Here is an 18,611-nt window from a genome sequence, read left to right as displayed (position 1 = left end):
AAAAACTTGTCATTCATCACACTTTAAGTCTTCTATTAATTATTGATAAATGCATATATAGATCTACCAGTTTATTTTTTCTCAACTAATAGAACTTAATCACCTCAAAAGTGATATATTTAGTCTGGCGACCTCTTAACCCTAAAATCTTGTAACTTTTTCTTTTAGTTCATTAGACCCACAAAGCTATTCTATAACATAGAACAAATATAGACTAGGTTTCTAGAGATATCTTAATATCCAAGTCTATCTCCTTAATAAGGGTGCACTCGATAAATCCTTTGAAAATACACTCAAAAATTCATTAATCACAAAGACTAATTCAATAGTCGGTTACTCAACTCTGGTACCTTAAGTTACAGTTAAATACAACAAATACCCTTTACTTATCATATCTAGAACTTTTTATTAACGAGGTAGCTTTGCCTAGAGGAATACCAAGTGAATCCTCTATAATAAGCTCAATCAAAATCGGAAATTTGACAGTCTTTCATAGCAAGCAATTGTAAAGAAACACGAAGACGACTAATCCAAGCCCAAGATAACCTCAATTCAACCATGCTAAGTTATAACAAATCCGTTAGTATATCACAACTCTGAACAATGTCCACACATATCCTATAAATTGGTCCAATAGTAAGACTCCCCTACTTAGGTTAAAACCAAATGGTAGATCTAAGTACTCGAATTTTTTTTAATCCCCATATACTCAAACATCTCATAAAATGTTGCTATGCTTTCTCAAATATATGCTTTATCGAATACATGATGTGACTGGCACCCGGCTAACACCACCTGCTAGGCGAACCATACTTTCACACTTTAGCCATTAATTTGCAATATTTAGTTAATTATGAGTATCCAAATAATTTGATAGTTAATTATGAACAATTGGTATCTCAAATTATTAAATTAAAACTCTAGCAAAAATTCTACACTAGACCATGGAGCATCTAAGAGAATTACAAAAGACATCACATGGATAAATGATAAAGACTCTTTTGGCAGCCTCCACGAACAATGCGGCTGCTCACCTCAATAACTAAATTAACTCCAACGAACTCGTCAGCTATTAGCTCCGTCTTCACCAATGGTATCTGCATAGAAATGCAGATAAGGAGTGAGTTATACGTAAATATAACCCAGCAACATCCTCGACCTGCCACTTTAAATACCTCTGGAACAAGTGTTAGAAAATATAAACACACCACAACACGAATGATATAGTAACTATGATAATTATACAATAACTCAATATATGTGTATCAACAAAGTTATTAAGAATTAACCAACAAAGATACCCACTAAGGACTTATCATAATTGCAGTGAAAGAAATATACCAACACACCACGAGTCCACAACGGCACCACAATGCCCCAACATCATGGCACACAGCCGTATCAAACTCGACATCATGGCGCACAGCCGTATCAAACTCAACATCATGGCGCACAGCCGTATCAAACTCAATATCATGGGGCACAACCGTATCAAACTCAACGTCATGGCGCACAGCCGTATCAAACTCAACAGCATGGCACACATCCGTATCAAACTCAACATCATGGCGCAGAGCCGTATCAAACTCAATATCATGACCCATAACCGTATCAAACTCAATATCATGGCGCACAACCATATCAAACTCAACATCATGGCACACAGCCGTATCACACTCAATATGATGGCGCACAGCCGTATCAAACTATAAAACTCAACCATATGGCGCACAGCCGTATCACACTATCAAATAACTTATAAAATAATATAGTTGCAGCTAGTCTGAGACCACCAATTCTACCAAGCGTACGCTTGTCCCAACACATGGATCAGGCAGAGAAAATACACTTTCAAAATGGGTTTCAGAGAAGCAAGTATCAAAGCATAAAGTCTCACTTACCTTGATAACGACCAGTCCCGCAATTTTGGCGACGTCCAAAACATCGACCAAACAGCCTCCAATGACCGCAATCTATGCAAAATATTGATTAGCATTATCAATCATTCTAGTCGGAGTCATTTTATTTTATTTTGTTTTATTTTTTGGAGTAGGTATATCATAAACAACCAAAACTCCCCATCAATATGATTAAATCCCCGATCTAACTATATTTCCGAGTTATTCATAACTCAAGAGTTGAAACCTATAATCAAGTTCTAATCTTAGTGCTAACTGACAAATCAAATCTCATATTTCATAAATTTCAAGCTTCGGGTTAAATGTCTGTATTTTACACCTCAAATACATATTTTAATATCACCATCCGAACTTAATTGGTGAATAAAATAAATCCAACATTTTTGTACTCTTGTGCCAAAATATATTCCTAGCAAGTATACAATTTAAAAAAAATATAGTACATAACGCCCAAAACAGTGGCATTCCCTTAGAACTAATACGTTAACCTATATTTCCAATTGCTATAATGATTAATCTCATGATTGCATAATAATTATTCTATCCTAAATCATAGCCATTATAATTACATTCAATCGTAGTATCATCATTAAACTAATTACTTCAACTCAAATTAATATGCAACTGAAGGATAGAATTAGATTAACATATTCATATACCTGATTGTTTATAATTCTCCACACAAGGTCTCCATGTAGTGTAAGTTAATCGAGCCCAAACAACCATTTATTTTCCATCGCACTGCCGCCGTCTGCTGCTCCAAATAGTCCCTCTTTGAGTTAATTTTTTTTCTCCTTATCTAATATCAGTTCTAATGAACTAGTATACCTAACTCTTTATAAGATAATCCCACGTGAGGGTATTAACAAGGTGGGCTTGGCCCACTTATTAAACTTTTAGATAATAGATTAAAATTACTTACTTTTAATTTTCAATTTGCAATGTGCAGCAATTATTACCTCTGCACAAATTTAATAGGAGATTAAAAAAATTACTTAAAAGTTCACTCTTAAAATACTAGGCTATTACAGTGTCTCCATTGGTCTCTATTTGAAACTCAAAATTTCATCAATTTGTTGAGCAGTCTTGTTGGGTGGATGAAACTTGTTTACAAAATGCTTGACTAACTCCCCCAAGTTGTTATGGAATTAATGGGGAGTGAGTTTAGCCAGGTCTGGGCAGCTCCTCTCACTGAGAATGGAAACAATAACAACTTGATTGCTTCCTGAGTTACATTGGGATGCCTTTGAGTTTTGTAGATTGACAGGAAGTTCTTCAAGTGTTGTTGAGGATCTTCGCTTTGTGACCCCGAAAATAGTCTCTTGTTTTGTATCAAGTGCAGCATGTGTGTTCGTGAATTGAAACGATTCAGCCTGTATCTACGGGACTAAAATCGATGTGGCCAAGTTCTCTGATGTGGGTTGTGCCCAGTCATATAGCGCAGTCTCTGGCACAAGAGCTGCCACTGGCACTACTGGTGCAGCTCGGTCTACTACGTGATCCCCCATGTCTGATTCGGATTGTTCAGTTGTTTGTTGTTGTTTTTTTTCCGGTTGGCTCGATTCAAGGCCTTGAAAACTTTCTCGGGATCTGATAATGCTTCAAATACTTCACCAGTTCTCGATGAGTTTCTAGGCATGCACCTGTGCAACCAAGTCAACAAACATTAAAATTTCAATGTATAGATTGGATATAGAGAAAACTGAGTACACTAAGAACTTTTGTACTTCTTTCAATTGTAATTGATATCACCATTAAATTCCCCGGCAACGGCACCAAAATTTGATCACGCCCAACTATGCCTTGTTAAAAAGGACAAACGGCCGTTGCAAATATAATCTGAGTATTTTGACCAGAGCCGAACCCACAAGGAATTAACCTATCAATTACTCTTATCAAACTCACTTAATTCTATGTAATCAACTTCCCAAACGTTTTGAATAACAATTGAGGATATTTTTACTAACTATGACGGACTGCAATTAAGTAAATAAAGACTAACTATGATTAAGTTGTAAACAATTAAGGGAAGGATCTAAGGTTATGATTTCCCCTATTGATGGAATCCCTTCCGGGTATGTTTCACATAGATTCGCCTAATCGCCTGTATCAATCATGAGCACTCTTATTGCCATAAATCTCTCCCGAGTAATCACGACAATTTACTAGACGCACTCTCCCGAGTTACGCTAGCTGGCTTTGTTTATTACAGCTCACTTTAGATTACACCCAAGGCTTCGCTATCCTTAATCCCGCCTTTAAACCCTCGGTTATTGATCCCTCATATACTCTGGGAGTGGTGTTGTTCCACAATTACCTAAATATGCACTCTCTTCCGAGTTATGCATACTAAATAGGCACAGCTAATTGAGGATCTTATCAATTAACTACAACAAAACGTAGTTGAAACAAATAGAGATTAAACCAAGCAATTTATATTAACATAACAAGAAGTTCATCCTACAATAGGGTTCATCAAAACCATAGACTAAATATTTAGCTACTCATACTAGTGTTCATCATAACAATAGCCAAATTCATCACAAATGATAAAATACAAAAGGAAGAAATGAAGAACTCTATGTTGAAGTCTCCTCCTTGCCTCTTGCTTCTCCTTCCTTGAACTCAGCTATCCAGATATTGATAATCCTCCTTTGGGCGAGCTGGACCTCTTTTAAGGTTTTGTGGAATTGCCCCCGAACTTCCAAGTTTACCCCTGAAATTCATTTTTCCGGAGCTGGAATAGCGCAGTCACGCTAGTGGGCGTGCTAATGACCGCGCATATGGCCTACCATTCTGCCTCGAATTCCTGGGCTAGCGCGGTTGCGCTAGTGGGCACGCTAGTTTGGGTCCTCATTTCAGCCCTTCTTTCTCTCTTCTTCCCACGTACTCAGCTCTGATGGGCTTCCCTTGCTTCAATCTAGCTCCAATTATAGTTCTAGGTCCTCACACGTGTACTCGCTCCTACAAAACATGAAATTCACAATTAGAGCCAATTTACCATCATTTAACTATCCTACAACAGTCAAACCTAGTCAAGCTGGGGCATAAACAGTCGCCAAATTACATAAATCTAGCCTATTATCACTTGGTCATCATGTGATTGGTGTAATCGAGGGGTGTAATTACACTCTCTAATTCTTAGTGAGGGGCTGATAATTGCTGGTAATTACATGGTGTAATTACAAGATTATTTTTTTCATCTCTTTTCTTTTCTTTTTGATTTACTTATTATTTCTATTCATTTGTTTTTTTTAACTTTTTCAATTTTTTTCAAATATAATTTTTTAATATTATTTATCTTTTATTTTCTTATTTCTCATTTTTAATCCTTACTTCACGTGTTTCTACATAATTTCTCATATTTTAGTTTCTTCTTTTATTTTTTAATCATACTTATCTATGTTATTATTCTAATTTCTCAAAAAAATTAGAAATAATAAGTCATCCACAAACTTGACCTATAATGGATGATGTCATTAAAGTTGAATTTTGTTATTGAATTAGGTTATATGCAAACTTAACTATGTTAAAATGATAGATTATTTTTTAATATTTAAATAATTCTCATTTTTAACCTTTATTTTTTGTGATTCTATGTAGTTGCTCATATTTTTATTTTTTTATTTTTTTAATTTAACATAATTTTGCTATTATTCTAGTTTTAAATTAAACCTTCTAATATTAGAAACAATGAGCTATTAATTAACTTGGCATATAATGAATGATGTCATTAAAGTAGGATCCCATTGTTGAGTGAGGTTATAGACAAATGATTTTCTTTTCTTTTGGATTATATTTACTTAAATTATGTTAAAAATTATTTTATGTTATATTGTAATTTTACATAAGAGTATTATGTTAATTTGTTTTGGATTTTGAATTTATTTTATATTTTCGGTTCTATTTTATTTTTCTTTAGTAGTATTGACTTATTAATTCAGATTGCATGCTATTTATTTTCTAGTTAGAATTGATAGATTATTTTCGTATTTGAATAATGTTATGTTTATATTTGTAAAAAAATAATATTTTAATCAAGCATGCATACAAAATATGTACTTTTAATTTTTATAATTAATTAAAATAATGTATTATTAATTTAGAAAATATATATTAATTATTTTTATAATATTAGTTACAAATATATGATTAGTAATTAATTTTTTTTAAGAAATAATATGTATATTTATATCAAATTTTGTATTATTTATACAGACATATATTTGTTACATCTTAACTTTTAATTTTTGATATTTAAAATATTTTACACTTGTTTAACCAAACAGTATACTTAAAATTATACTGTGATTATACCATAACAAACAAATAAGTCGTTGTAATTACAATACTATGTAATCAATAAAGGATGCAGACACCGCTTGATTTTTAAAAAAAAATTCAATAAGTCGTCTAATTACTACCTTTATAATTATTATCTTAATAATTACGTCAATTTCAATTACCTGGTGGCTTTTCAAATAAACCCCAAGTAACGCCCGGTTAAACCCAAAAACCCAGTATCTCCTGGTTAAGTGCTACAAATCTCTGCTTGCGGTCATGAGTCAAATCCCAGTGATGGCAGGCTTATGTTTTTACCATTTTGGAGGCTTTACTTATTAAAATATATAATTATGTAGTGAGGCTTGAACCACTGATCTCATCTCAAACAAAATAAGATTGATCACAACCACTCAAGGTGGCATCCATTTCTTACTTAAATTGACAATAACAAAAATCAAACCATTCTGGGAAAAGACATTTACGAGACTATTATGGACACATTTCAATAAATAAAAACTATTATGAAAATACTATATTATGGATGTCTATTTATTACTCCACTATAGATAATTTTCTTGAAGAAGATTATCCATTTATACTTTGTTGAAGTTTATCTACAAGCAGCTGATGCATGCAGGTTGCAAGCAATTCAATGAAATGATTTGTAGCAGCTTCTTATTAAGTATTGCGAGCAGCTCATGCAGATAGCTTACAAGCAACTCAAGAAAAGTTTCGCGACTGCTTCCTGAAAAGCCTTGCAGCTACTTTCTGAAAAACCTCGCAGCTTGTTCTTTTCTTCTATAAATAGAGGAGTTTCAGTTCATTATGCACATCAGTTTGAAAGTTGGAATAATATATCAGTTTCTCTCTATACTTGTCTTTGATTTATTTACTTTACAGTCACTATTTTATAATACTTTATCAGCACGAGACTCTTCCATCTCGAGCAAATAATTAGAGGTACGAACTTTCTTTTTCTAAATAATGTCAAATCTTTCTAAACTTGAATTTGTAGCCCTGGATATATCGGGCAAAAGCTACATTTCTTGGGTGTTTGATGCTGAAATTCATCTTGATGCGATGGGTCTGGCAGGCACAATCAAGGATAAAAATCAAGCATCAAACCAAGATCGTGCCAAAGCAATGATATTCCTATGTCATCACATTGATGAATGCTTGAAGATGGAATATCTCACTGTTAAAGATTCAGATATACTGTGGAATAATTTGAAAGATAGCTATGACCACCTGAAGATGGTCGTTCTTCCACATGCATGTTATGACTAGACTCATTTAAGGCTACAAGATTTTAAATCTATTAGTAAGTATAATTCTGCTATGATTAAAATTATTTCCTAATTAAAATTATGTGGTGATAATATTTACTGATCATGATATGTTGGAGAAAACTTCATCACTTTTCATGCCTCGAATATGCTCCGGCAGTACCAATATCGAGAGATGAGATTCAAAAAGTATTCTGAACTTATTTCACATCTTCTTGTGGCCGAGCAATATAATGGGCTATTAATGAAAAACCATGAAAGTCGACCTACTGGTTCTTGTCCATTCCCTGAAGCGAATGAGACGAACTTCCACCAAGCTAAGCGTAGAAGAGGTCGTGGCCCCAGCCGCGGTCATGGCCGTGGTCGGGGAAGAAACTCTACTCATCGTAATTGTAATGCACCAAAGAACCCTCCTAACCACTAGTAGTGGAAAAGGAAGGAACAAAAGCATGAAGCTATGCAAGCAACACATGCAAAAAATGCATACTATAGATGTGGTGGAAAAGGGCACTAGTTACGTACCTGTCATACGCCAAAGTACATGGCTGAGCTTTATCAAGCCTCCCTAAATAAGATAGAGAAAAATATTGAATTAAATTTTATTTCTGAAGATAATTTAGATTTCATGCATTTGGATGTAGCTGATTACTTTACACTTCCAGAAGGAGAAACAAGTCATGTGATTGGTGATGAATCTGTAGAAATGTAAATATTTTAATTTTTATTGTTTGTAGTAGATAGTATGATTATGTAATTGTTGTACATAAATAAAAGTTATGCTTTGATAATGATGTTGACTATAATATATTTTTTTATGTCATTTTAAAGAATATGGATAATCCTCAAATTATGTTTCGATCAAAGACTAATCATGAATATATTTGTGTAATTGATAATGAAAAACTCGTGTCATATTCAAAGATAAAAAATACTTTTCTTATTTGCATAGGGAAAAAGCAAATATTTTTACAATTTCTGGTAATATAAGTTTGATTGAAGGCTCCGGAAGAGTCACTGTATTTCTGTCTAAGGGAACAAAACTTATTATAGACAATGCATTGTTCTCCTCCAAGTCCCGAAGAAACTTGTTGAGTTTTATAGATATCTGCCGAAATGGGTATCATGTTGAGACGATAAATAACATTAATATAGACTATCTTTGTATTACAAAGAATATTTCTGGCCAGAAGTGCATTGTAGAAAAGTTACCAACTTTATCTTATGGATTATACTATTCAAAGATCGGTACAATTGAAACACACTCTATCGTAAACCAGAAGTTTATTGATTCAAATACTTTTGTGTTTTGGCATGGTTGCTTGGGCTCCTGGATCAATAATGATGAGACGAATTATTAAAAAATCGATTGGGCATCCATTAAAAAACCTAAATATTCTTACAAATGATGAATTTTCTTGTGATGCTTGTTATCAAGGTAAAATAATCACTAGACTATCACCAGTGAAGGTTAGCATGGAATCCCCTACTTTTTTAGAGCATATACATGGGGATATATGTGGACATATTCACCCACCAAGTGGGTTGTTTAGATATTTTATGGTCCTAATAGATACATCTTCAAGATGGTCTCATGTATGCCTACTATCATCTCGCAACCTGCCGTTTGCAAAGCTATTAGCTTAAATAATTCGATTAAGGGCATAATTTCTAGATTATCCTATAAAGGCTATTCGCCTTGATAATGCTGAAGAATTATCATCTCAATCTTTTGATGATTATTGTCTATCAGTTGGGATAAAAGTTGAACATCATGTAGCTTATGTTCATAATTAAAATGGTCTTGCAGAGTCATTTATTAAATGCCTGCAATTGATAGCAAGACCACTGCTTATGAAAACAAAATTGCCCACTACTGTTTGGGGCTATGCTATCTTGCATGCCACATCACTTATTCATCTCAGACCGACACATTATAATAAATATTCTCCGTCACAATTAGTTTTTGGTCATGAACCAAATATTGCTCATCTACGAATTTATGGATGTGTTGTATATGTGCCAGTAGTACCACCACAATGCAGTAAGATGGGCCCCCAAAGAAGGTTAGGAATATATGTTGGGTTTGAGTCACCCTCTATTATTCGCTATCTTGAACCATTGATGGGAGATTTATTTACTGCTCGATTTGCAGATTGTCGATTTGATGAAACAAATTTCCCACAATTAGGGGGAGAGAAAAAAAAATTAATCACGCCTAACTATGCCTTATAAAAAGGACTAAGCGGTCATTGCAAATATAATCCGGTTTGCAAGTTAAGAGTCGAATCCCATATGGAATTAACTTACTAATCACAACTGCTAGTTTCACAAGAATTCAAGTAATCAACTTCCAACAATATTGAGTAATGAGTAGAGTGTTTACTAACTAACAACAAGGTAATTAAAAATCTATAATTTTATTACTAACAAAACAAATATTGTAGACAAGATTGGAAAGGTCTAGGGTTATGATTTTGCCTCTTATCGGAATCCTCTTTATTACATTTCCTATAAATTCTCCTAGATACTCTCTACCGATCGTGAGCACTTTAGGTGTTGTAATTTTCTTCTGAGCAAATACAATAATTTACTAAATATATTCTTTCGAACTACTGTAACAAACCGGCCTGTCATTTTTAGAGTTATAGCATCGTATCCCCCATCTATGCTTCTTTATGTATTGTCCAGCTGTATTGAGTTGTATCGAGTTGGTAGGTTTGAGTTCGAAGTAGTTTGGGAGTGAAATAAACACTTAATCTCTTAGTTAGAAAAGTCAAATCGGAAGTTGACTTATGAGTAAATGAATTCGAATTTGGATTTTTATGATTCGATTAGCTTCGTTGGCTGATTTTAGACTTAGGAGTTTGTCCGGAATATAATTTGGAGGACCGTGGTAGAATTAGGCTTGAATTGGCGAAAGTTGGAAGTTTAGAAATTCCTACGCTTGAATTCGAGGTTGATTTGGTGTTTTGGTGTTGTTTTGGGTGTTCTAGAGGTTCGACTAAGTTCGGGTAGTGATATATGACTTGTTAAAATTATTAGTTGAGGTCCCGAGGACCTCGGGTGAGTTTTGGATAGGTTTGGGTTGTGTTGCGCTCGTTTTTCTTATGTTTCGATGTCGTTTCTTCAAGCATAAATGATATCATATTGAACAAATGAGCTCTGATTTCTTTTTTGATTGAAATATTAGATCCGTATCATAATTACGGACCCGTAGCAAAAAGAATGATCGAATTTAGACATCGTATGAGGATGTTATGGTCGTTTTACTAAGAATTAGGTAGCCAGATTTTTCAAATTAATTACGAAATTGCTACTAGCCGCGTATTTAAAAATCTGCACTATTTGCAATTATTAAAACCTACATATCTCATTCATTATAAGGTCAAATTGAGTGATTCAAAAGCCTAAGTTGACTATAATTTCACAAGGAATCTATTGGAGGCATAAAATGTGAGTTTTGGAATTGCTTGGCATGAGAAACGAGGTAGAATAGCTGGCAGAAAAATATATAAAACTAGGGTTTGTTCATTCGGTCATGTTTTGAGTTGGGGAGCTCGGATTTGGGCGATTTTGGAAGCGATTTTCACCATATAGATTGGGGTAAGTGTTCTCTACTTGTTTTTGATTATATTTCATGAATCCATCATCGTTTTTGGGATTTGATTGATGATTTCAAAGTAAAATTGAGGGAGTTAGGGTTTGAGTTTTGAGAGTTTTAAGTGAGGATTTGAGGGATCAAACGGAGTCCGATTTTTATAAATTTTATATGGTTAGACTTGGGAGAGAACGAGTTTTATGATTCTGCCATTTTTAACTGATTTCGAAACGTAGGTCCAGGGCCGGATTTTGGCCGATTTTGGAGTTTTGGCATATTTTGTAGTTTTTATTGTGGAATTCAATTTTTTAGCACATGGTGATAGTATTAATCTGATTATGGTTAGATTCGGAGCTTTTTGAGACCAGGCCCAGAGAGGAGGGCATCCCGGAGTAGGATTTTGTCTGGTTGAGGTAAGTAACAGTTTTAATTCTGGCTTTGAGGGTATAAACCCGGAGAATTTGATATCGTGTGACTGTTTGGAGGTGATACACACGCTAGGTGTCGGGCGTGTGCGTGTATACCTCGAGGGACGGAGACTTGGTCCACCCCGTGAGTCCTCATGGTCATCATCTGTGTTTTCGTAGTTACTTGTTGTTGAACTTGTCTACCTTCATGATAGAGATCATGCTTAGGCTTTATTCATGCTCACATTATTTGTACTCAGTCAGAGAAATTATTGTACATGTTTACCGCAGTCTATGTTATTTGCTAATATGCTGTGATACTTGATGTGGGTTGTGTTTCCTTATTTGTTGCTGATGGTGAGGCTAGTGAGGTACATGATTGAGTAAGGTCGAGGGCTTGGTTGTGAGGATATTAATACCATAGCACGTGAGTTGTCCGCGTAGCACGTGAGTTGACCGTGCGAGTCCAGGTATTGATACCATAGCGCACGAGTTGCCCGCGTAGCACGTGAGTTGACCGTGCGGATCCAGGTATTGATATGATGGCACGTGAGTTGTTCGTACTTAGCGCTTGGGCTTTGGGAGCCCCTCCAGAGTCTGTACACACCCCAGTGAGCACAAAGTGTTGAGTGTATTGAGTACTGAGTGTTGAGTGCTGAGTGCGAGTGCTGAGTGATGGAGTGACATTGCTATGAAGTTGCATTTACTTTTGTTGTTGCTTCATTTATCTGTTAAATTTCTTTGTGGTATTTACTGAGTTATGGAATTTACCTGTTTATTCATGTTTATTTTTTAAAAATTGTGAAAATAAATAAATGGACTGTTTTACTTAGCTCGTCAGTACTACTTAGTTCCTTAGTTATTTATGTTACTACTGAGTTGGTTGTACTCATACTATACCATGCACTTTATGTGCAGATCCAGGTGAGTTAGAGCGCGAAGATCATTGAGTTCAGGCCGGCTATCTGTGGAGATTGCAAGGTAGTTGCTAGTGTCTACAGGACCTTGTTACTCCTTTTGTCATTTCTTATTTTGTACAGTTAGACAGTTATATTTCTTAGTTCATAGTTTTAGACGCTCATGACTTAGTGACACCCCGATGTTTGGGACTCGTTTCCGTAGTTTATATTAATTATATTTAGAGTTGGTTTAGTTTATCAGGATCTAAATTATTGGAATTCTTATAATCAAATAAGTAGTAATATTTTGGGAATAGGCTTGCCTTGTAACAAGATAGGCGTCATCACGACCATGGTTAAATTTTGGGTCGTGACAACTACAGTAGCTAGCACTAGTTTACCGCTCACTAAGATAGTACCAAGATTTCGTTATTCCTAATCCCACCTTTAAACCCCCCGTATTGATCCCTCATATACGTTAGGTGTGATGTTGTTCAACAACAACCTAAATATGTACTCTTTTCCAAGTAATACACCCTAAATAGGCATAGCCGATTGAGGACCCTTCAATCAACCACAATAATCACGTAGTTGAACTAGTAGAGAAAATCCAATGGCAAATTTGTATTAAACGCAACAAAAATTCATCCTCCAAGAGGCTCCTTCAAACCCTAGAGTAAAGAGTTTAATTACTCATAATTGTTTTCACAACTACAATATAAGAATTCATCACCAATAATAGGAAAAAGGGAAGAAGAAAGATAAAAACTCATTTCTGAATCTTCCGTCTTGCTCCTTGCTTGTTCTTTCCTTCAAAGTTCGTATAAAATCCAAGCTACCCTCTTTTTGGACGAGCTGGGATTCATATAGGTCAAGGGAAGTCGGCTCCGAAATTACAATTTTAGCCCTGGAATATTTTTTTCTCGAAGGAACGTCCGCGGTTGCGCACTTGGGCAAGTGATCACTCATCTGGCCATGCACTTTGGCTAATTTATGCTTGACTTGCGCGGCACAGTACGCGGCCACGCACTTGAACAATTTTCTACACTCTTATTCGTTCTTCTTTTTAGGTGCGCTAACCTCCTTTGATCCTCAAACGAACTCCCAATTTACTCCATAAGCTTTCACTTGGCCTTCAACGCTCCATATTAGCTCAAAAACGCCCCCTAACCTCATTGTAGCTCGGAATTGCTCCTGCAAAGCATAAAGTACTCAGTCAGAGCAATTTACTACCATTTAATGCTCAAACATCAGTAAAGTACAGCAAATTAGAGTGCAAATAGTAACCAAAATACATAGTTATAGCCTACCATCAACACCCCACACTTAAACTATTGCTCATCCTCGAGCAATCAAACCACACTTCACATAGACGCAACCTCACTAAGCGACTTTCCTAACTCGTCACACCAAGAATATTTAAAATAGACTAAGTACAATAGTGTAACATCTTCACCTCAAGAATTGACTCACATGCACCACGTATTTTTTACAACTTACTCACTTACTCTAACACAGAGGTCAAGAATTACCTTTCCTTCATGAATCAGGTGCCCTCCCATAACAAAAGAGAATAGTTACACATTCAGTAAAATTCAAGAACAATTAGGAACTCAAGATAGAAAGAATCCACTCACTCTCAGAAACGACATTCATGTTCCACAAAAGATGCACCATAGGCTTGCCCGTAGTGTACTACTCTACTAATTGAGACTATTCGGTCAAAGATCAAGTAGGACTTTTAACTGGTTGTAATGTAGGCTGCAGGATGGGTAGGATACATTTTGATATCAGAGTGACTATACCTCCCTAAGCACTTTAATACATACACTTTAGCAATTTAAACCCCACACTTATGTCAAACCATAATTCCGCCTTCACATAAATATGCATTAACTCCCAACTATTTAAGCACCTTTACATCAACAGTCACCACTATTTCACAACAATATAACTCTTTTTTTCTTGTTTTCTAGTACAGGTGACTCTTACTTTTTTCAAAACATTGCACTCTTCTCCTTATTTCATTAGTTCTACTCAAAAGCCAAGTCAACTACCCCACACTTCAACTTTTACAAAGTTCATAATAATTTTAAGTGCTCATGGGAGGTAAATGGTTCAAATAGATGGTCAATTCAAATAAAAAGGATAAGGCTTGTAATGTGGTTGCCAAAAAAATAGGATTGCAGGCTCAAAGGGGTTAACTAAGATACATCACAATTAGGTGGTAAAACATATCATTCGCTCAATAAAGAAATGCCTATGTCACTTTCTAGACTGAACAAAACTACTATTTCACTTTGCAAACACACGGAGCAAGTTCTAGACATCAAATACAATGCACAGAATACAACAAACCTCACACGCACATGGCACACGACTCACTCAAGATTGTATCATCAAGACACTCTGGTCAAAACAGTTAAGCAAGTTAAGAACATACACTATAAGGCACTTATATAAGAGTCAAAAACTAAGCCTAAGCATCACACTAAAGCGCTCACTATTCTCAATATGTAACAAAGTCAAGAGAACTTGTTTTCATTACAACCCATAGCACAAGGGCTCCTACTTCTACAAAAAAAAATTAACTACAACCGGCTCAAAAGAAACTCTTGGAAAAGAACCGCGGCCCCAAGAAAACCATGGAGGAATTGATACACTACAAATAAAACAAAATCTTTTTATCTTTTTCTTTCAGACTTTAATCCTTCAATAAACCCGTCGAATGATATCCATCATCGGGAAAAGTCAAAAATTTTAAGTTATCCACGTTTTTTATCTCTATTGCTCAAACTAACAAAAGAAACTAAAACTAATATACATTACTGCATATATACAACTGTCCCCAAGCCGGAGACAGTGTCGGGGTCTAGATGGCAAACCCTACCAAGTGCACGCAGCCATGCCATGGACTTTCTCTCAGACATGGCATTTTGGGTAGCAAGGGGCATCCACTCGAGCTCCCAAGTCTATGACAGGGGTACGCACCCCCGCCATTTCCTGCTCTAAGGCACTCATTCTTGTTTCCCATCTGACAACTGAGGTTCCCTCAACAACCTGCTCGTATGGGGGTGAAGCAACCACAACCTCAGCTTGCATTTCATTACCCTCTTCTGGTTCATCAAACTCATCGTTATTTGCCTCAACATGTCCAACAGGGTTTTTCCCATCTACCACTTTATCAGCCCGAAACTTTTGTTCCCTTTTTACTTTCCTATCCAAGTCCATGTATTCCAGTACACGTGCCGCACGGCATAATCGAGTGATTAAGGATGGAAAAAAGAACCCATACCTTTGCACAGGACAGCGAATGAACATCTCGTCGTGAATAACCTTAGCCACATCAAAATCATGGTCATTGATAAAACACCATATCAGTGCAGCCTGGGGACCATTCACCTCAGTGGTATTAGAGGAAGGCAACAGACGACTATTTATGATGTAGATCCAACACTTTCTTTCAAAGGTAAGCGATGCCAAATGAAACTTCCGCCCCGGCGTAACCCACGCTACCTCCTTGTTGGGCACATATATTGTTCTAAAGAATAATTGCCACGAGGTTGGTTCTCTGCTATATGTGTCATAGTAGTCCTCCGCTTCAGGATCTTCCCCAAACACCGGCAAATGGTAGGCCCTTTGAATGGACTTTATGGATGCATCCACACTCTTCTTTCAAACCGTGCAGACATGGTTAACATATTCAAGGAAGTTCGCATAAAACTCCCAAACAACCATGAAATTGGCTTCTTCAGGTTCTTCAAACAATATCCCCATCCCTCGCGGACCAATTCACGATACATATTGGGGCAGTCATTTTGGAGGGACCCCATATCAATTCCCCTTTCCGGTATGGGTTTCTTGGGTTACTTATCACAGAAACGTTCATAGGCTGCAGTGGATACAAACTTGTTATTATCAAACTGACGAGCATTGGCAGAAGATCGCGGCCGGGACAATCCAGTGTGACCACTGGATGAGGCACTTGTGGTTCTTCGTTTCTTGGATGGTGTCATAATACCTGAAACAAATTTCAATATCATCTAAAGGCACGATGTGTGAACCAAGAGCGGCTACTCAGACTTCACTAGCACACTTGGTCACAAAATTATATTCTCAAACTCATTGTGGCATTTATACAAACATCTAATATGCACAGTTCACCCAAACCTCCAAATAACAATTTTATAACCCCAACTCAATGAAAGATATAGCAGTGTCGCACCTAACCCATCATGGTGAAATTTGACTATTACCCCAACACACGAACAAGTATAACTAGATAGAAAGAACTAACAAAAATCAACTATAATTCAATAAAAAGAAAAGAAGGTAAACTAAATTAAGAAGGGAAAAACATTTCACTTACCTGAGGGAAATTTGTGAGGATTTAGGTTAGGGAGAAAAGGAAAGAAAGCAGAAACAAACGATGAGAGAAGGGGGATCTATGGAAGAGAAGAGATGAGAGAAGGGGGTAGGGTTGGATTTTTGAAATTGGGAGTGTTTAGGAAGGGGGGAGGATTCAAATTTAGGTTAAGCAGAAGGGGGGGGGGGTCGGGTTTTCTTAAACAGAAAAAAAATAAAATACATAAATAAATAAATCACATACAAGACGGGTACCCAATGCGCGGTCGGTGCGCAGCCGCTCATGTGTGGCAGTGAGGGTCTGAAAATGCGTGGCCAGGTGCATGGCCGTGCATGTTTTATTTTGTTTCTTTTTTTCCAGCTTTTAAAATTTATCCACTTTTGGCCTTTTTCATGATTTCTTCACCTCGAGTCATTCTAATCCGCACAATTTCATTCCTGCAACATTGATACACATGTCAATACTTCCACAATTCAAAATCAAGCAAGAAAAAAAAAAGAAAAACACAAAAATTGGGTTGCCTCCCAAGAAGTGCTGGATTTAATGTCGCGACAAGATGAATTACAACAAAACCATGGGTTGCCTCCCAAAAAAGCGTTTTATTTAACGTCGCGACACAACTTGGGCTATCCCTTATCAAGGATCTTTCAAGTACAAGGTCGAGATCACTTAATCTTCCTCAACCATGCCCTGATAATGTTTTAGTCTTTGCTCATTAACTTTGAACTTGTGGGAGCTATCTTCCGATGTAATCTCGACGGCTCCAGTTGAATGCATCTCTACCACATGAAATGGTCCTGACCATTTTGACTTCAACTTGCCCGAAAACAACTTCAATATTGAATTGTATAGCAATATCATATCTCCATGGTTAAAACTCCACTCAAGAATATTTTTGTCATGCATCATCTTTATTCTCTCCTTGTATAGTCTTGTGATCTTAAAAGCATGGTAACGAAACTCATCAAGCTCGTGCAACTCTGTGACTCTACTTGTACCCGCATCTTATATATCAAGATTCAACTGCCCCAATGCCCACAAAGCTCTATGCTCCAACTCCACTGGTAAGTGACATGCCTTCCCAAATACCAATTTATATGGCGACATGCCAATCAGAGTTTTGAAAGTGGTGTGATAGGCCCAAAGTGCATCATCTAAATTTCTCACCCAATCCGTTCTTGTAGCATTCACGGTCTTTATCAAAACGCTCTTTTTCTCTCTGTTCGAAACTTCCACTTGCCCACTCATTTGTGGGTGATATAGGGTGGCAACCTTGTGGCGCACACCACATTTTTCTAACAATTTTGCGAAGGCTCGATTGCATAAGTGAGTGCCTCCATCACTGATTATTTCCCTTGGAGTGCCAAATCCGGTGAATATATTCTTTCTCAAGAAACCAATGACCCCCTTTGCATCATTTGTAGGGAGCGCTGCAGCCTCCACCTATTTTGACACATAGTCCACAGCTACGAGTATGTACTTGTTGCCATATGAGCTGATAAAAGGCCACATGAAATTGATTCCCCATACTTAAAACATTTCTACCTCCTGAATTGGGTTCATGGGCATCTCATGTCGGCGGGGGATATTCCTGGTTTGTTGGCATTCATCACAACCCTTCAGCCAGAAGTGTGCATCTTTGAACAATGTCGGCCAATAAAAGCCCGACTCCAACACTTTCACAGCTATCCTTAGTTATCGGAAATGGACACCATATGGGGATGCGTGACAAACCTGCAAAATAAAAGATTGGTCTATCTCGGGAATACATCTCTGGATCATGTTATCAACACAAATCTTGAATAGATAAGGCCTATCCTAATAATACATGTGAAAGTCATGACAGAACTTT

General features: G+C 36.4%; 1 long non-coding RNA gene across 1 annotated transcript; it reads right to left on the bottom strand.

The window, feature by feature from the left end:
• Positions 1 to 924: 924 nt before the first annotated feature.
• LOC104222191 (uncharacterized) lies at positions 925 to 2,679 on the bottom strand. The gene is made up of 3 exons (XR_709890.2): positions 2,579 to 2,679; positions 1,902 to 1,973; positions 925 to 1,097 (listed from the first exon to the last, which is right to left on the bottom strand). It is a non-coding gene; the product is annotated as an uncharacterized lncRNA (long non-coding RNA).
• Between the last annotated feature and the right edge of the window lie 15,932 nt (positions 2,680 to 18,611).

The sequence above is a fragment of the Nicotiana sylvestris genome, chromosome 8, assembly GCF_000393655.2.
Source record: "Nicotiana sylvestris chromosome 8, ASM39365v2, whole genome shotgun sequence".
NCBI classification, from domain to species: Eukaryota; Viridiplantae; Streptophyta; class Magnoliopsida; order Solanales; family Solanaceae; genus Nicotiana; species Nicotiana sylvestris.
The sequence above is the reverse complement of the archived record's forward strand: the minus strand, read 5'-3'. Positions and strand labels throughout refer to the sequence as shown.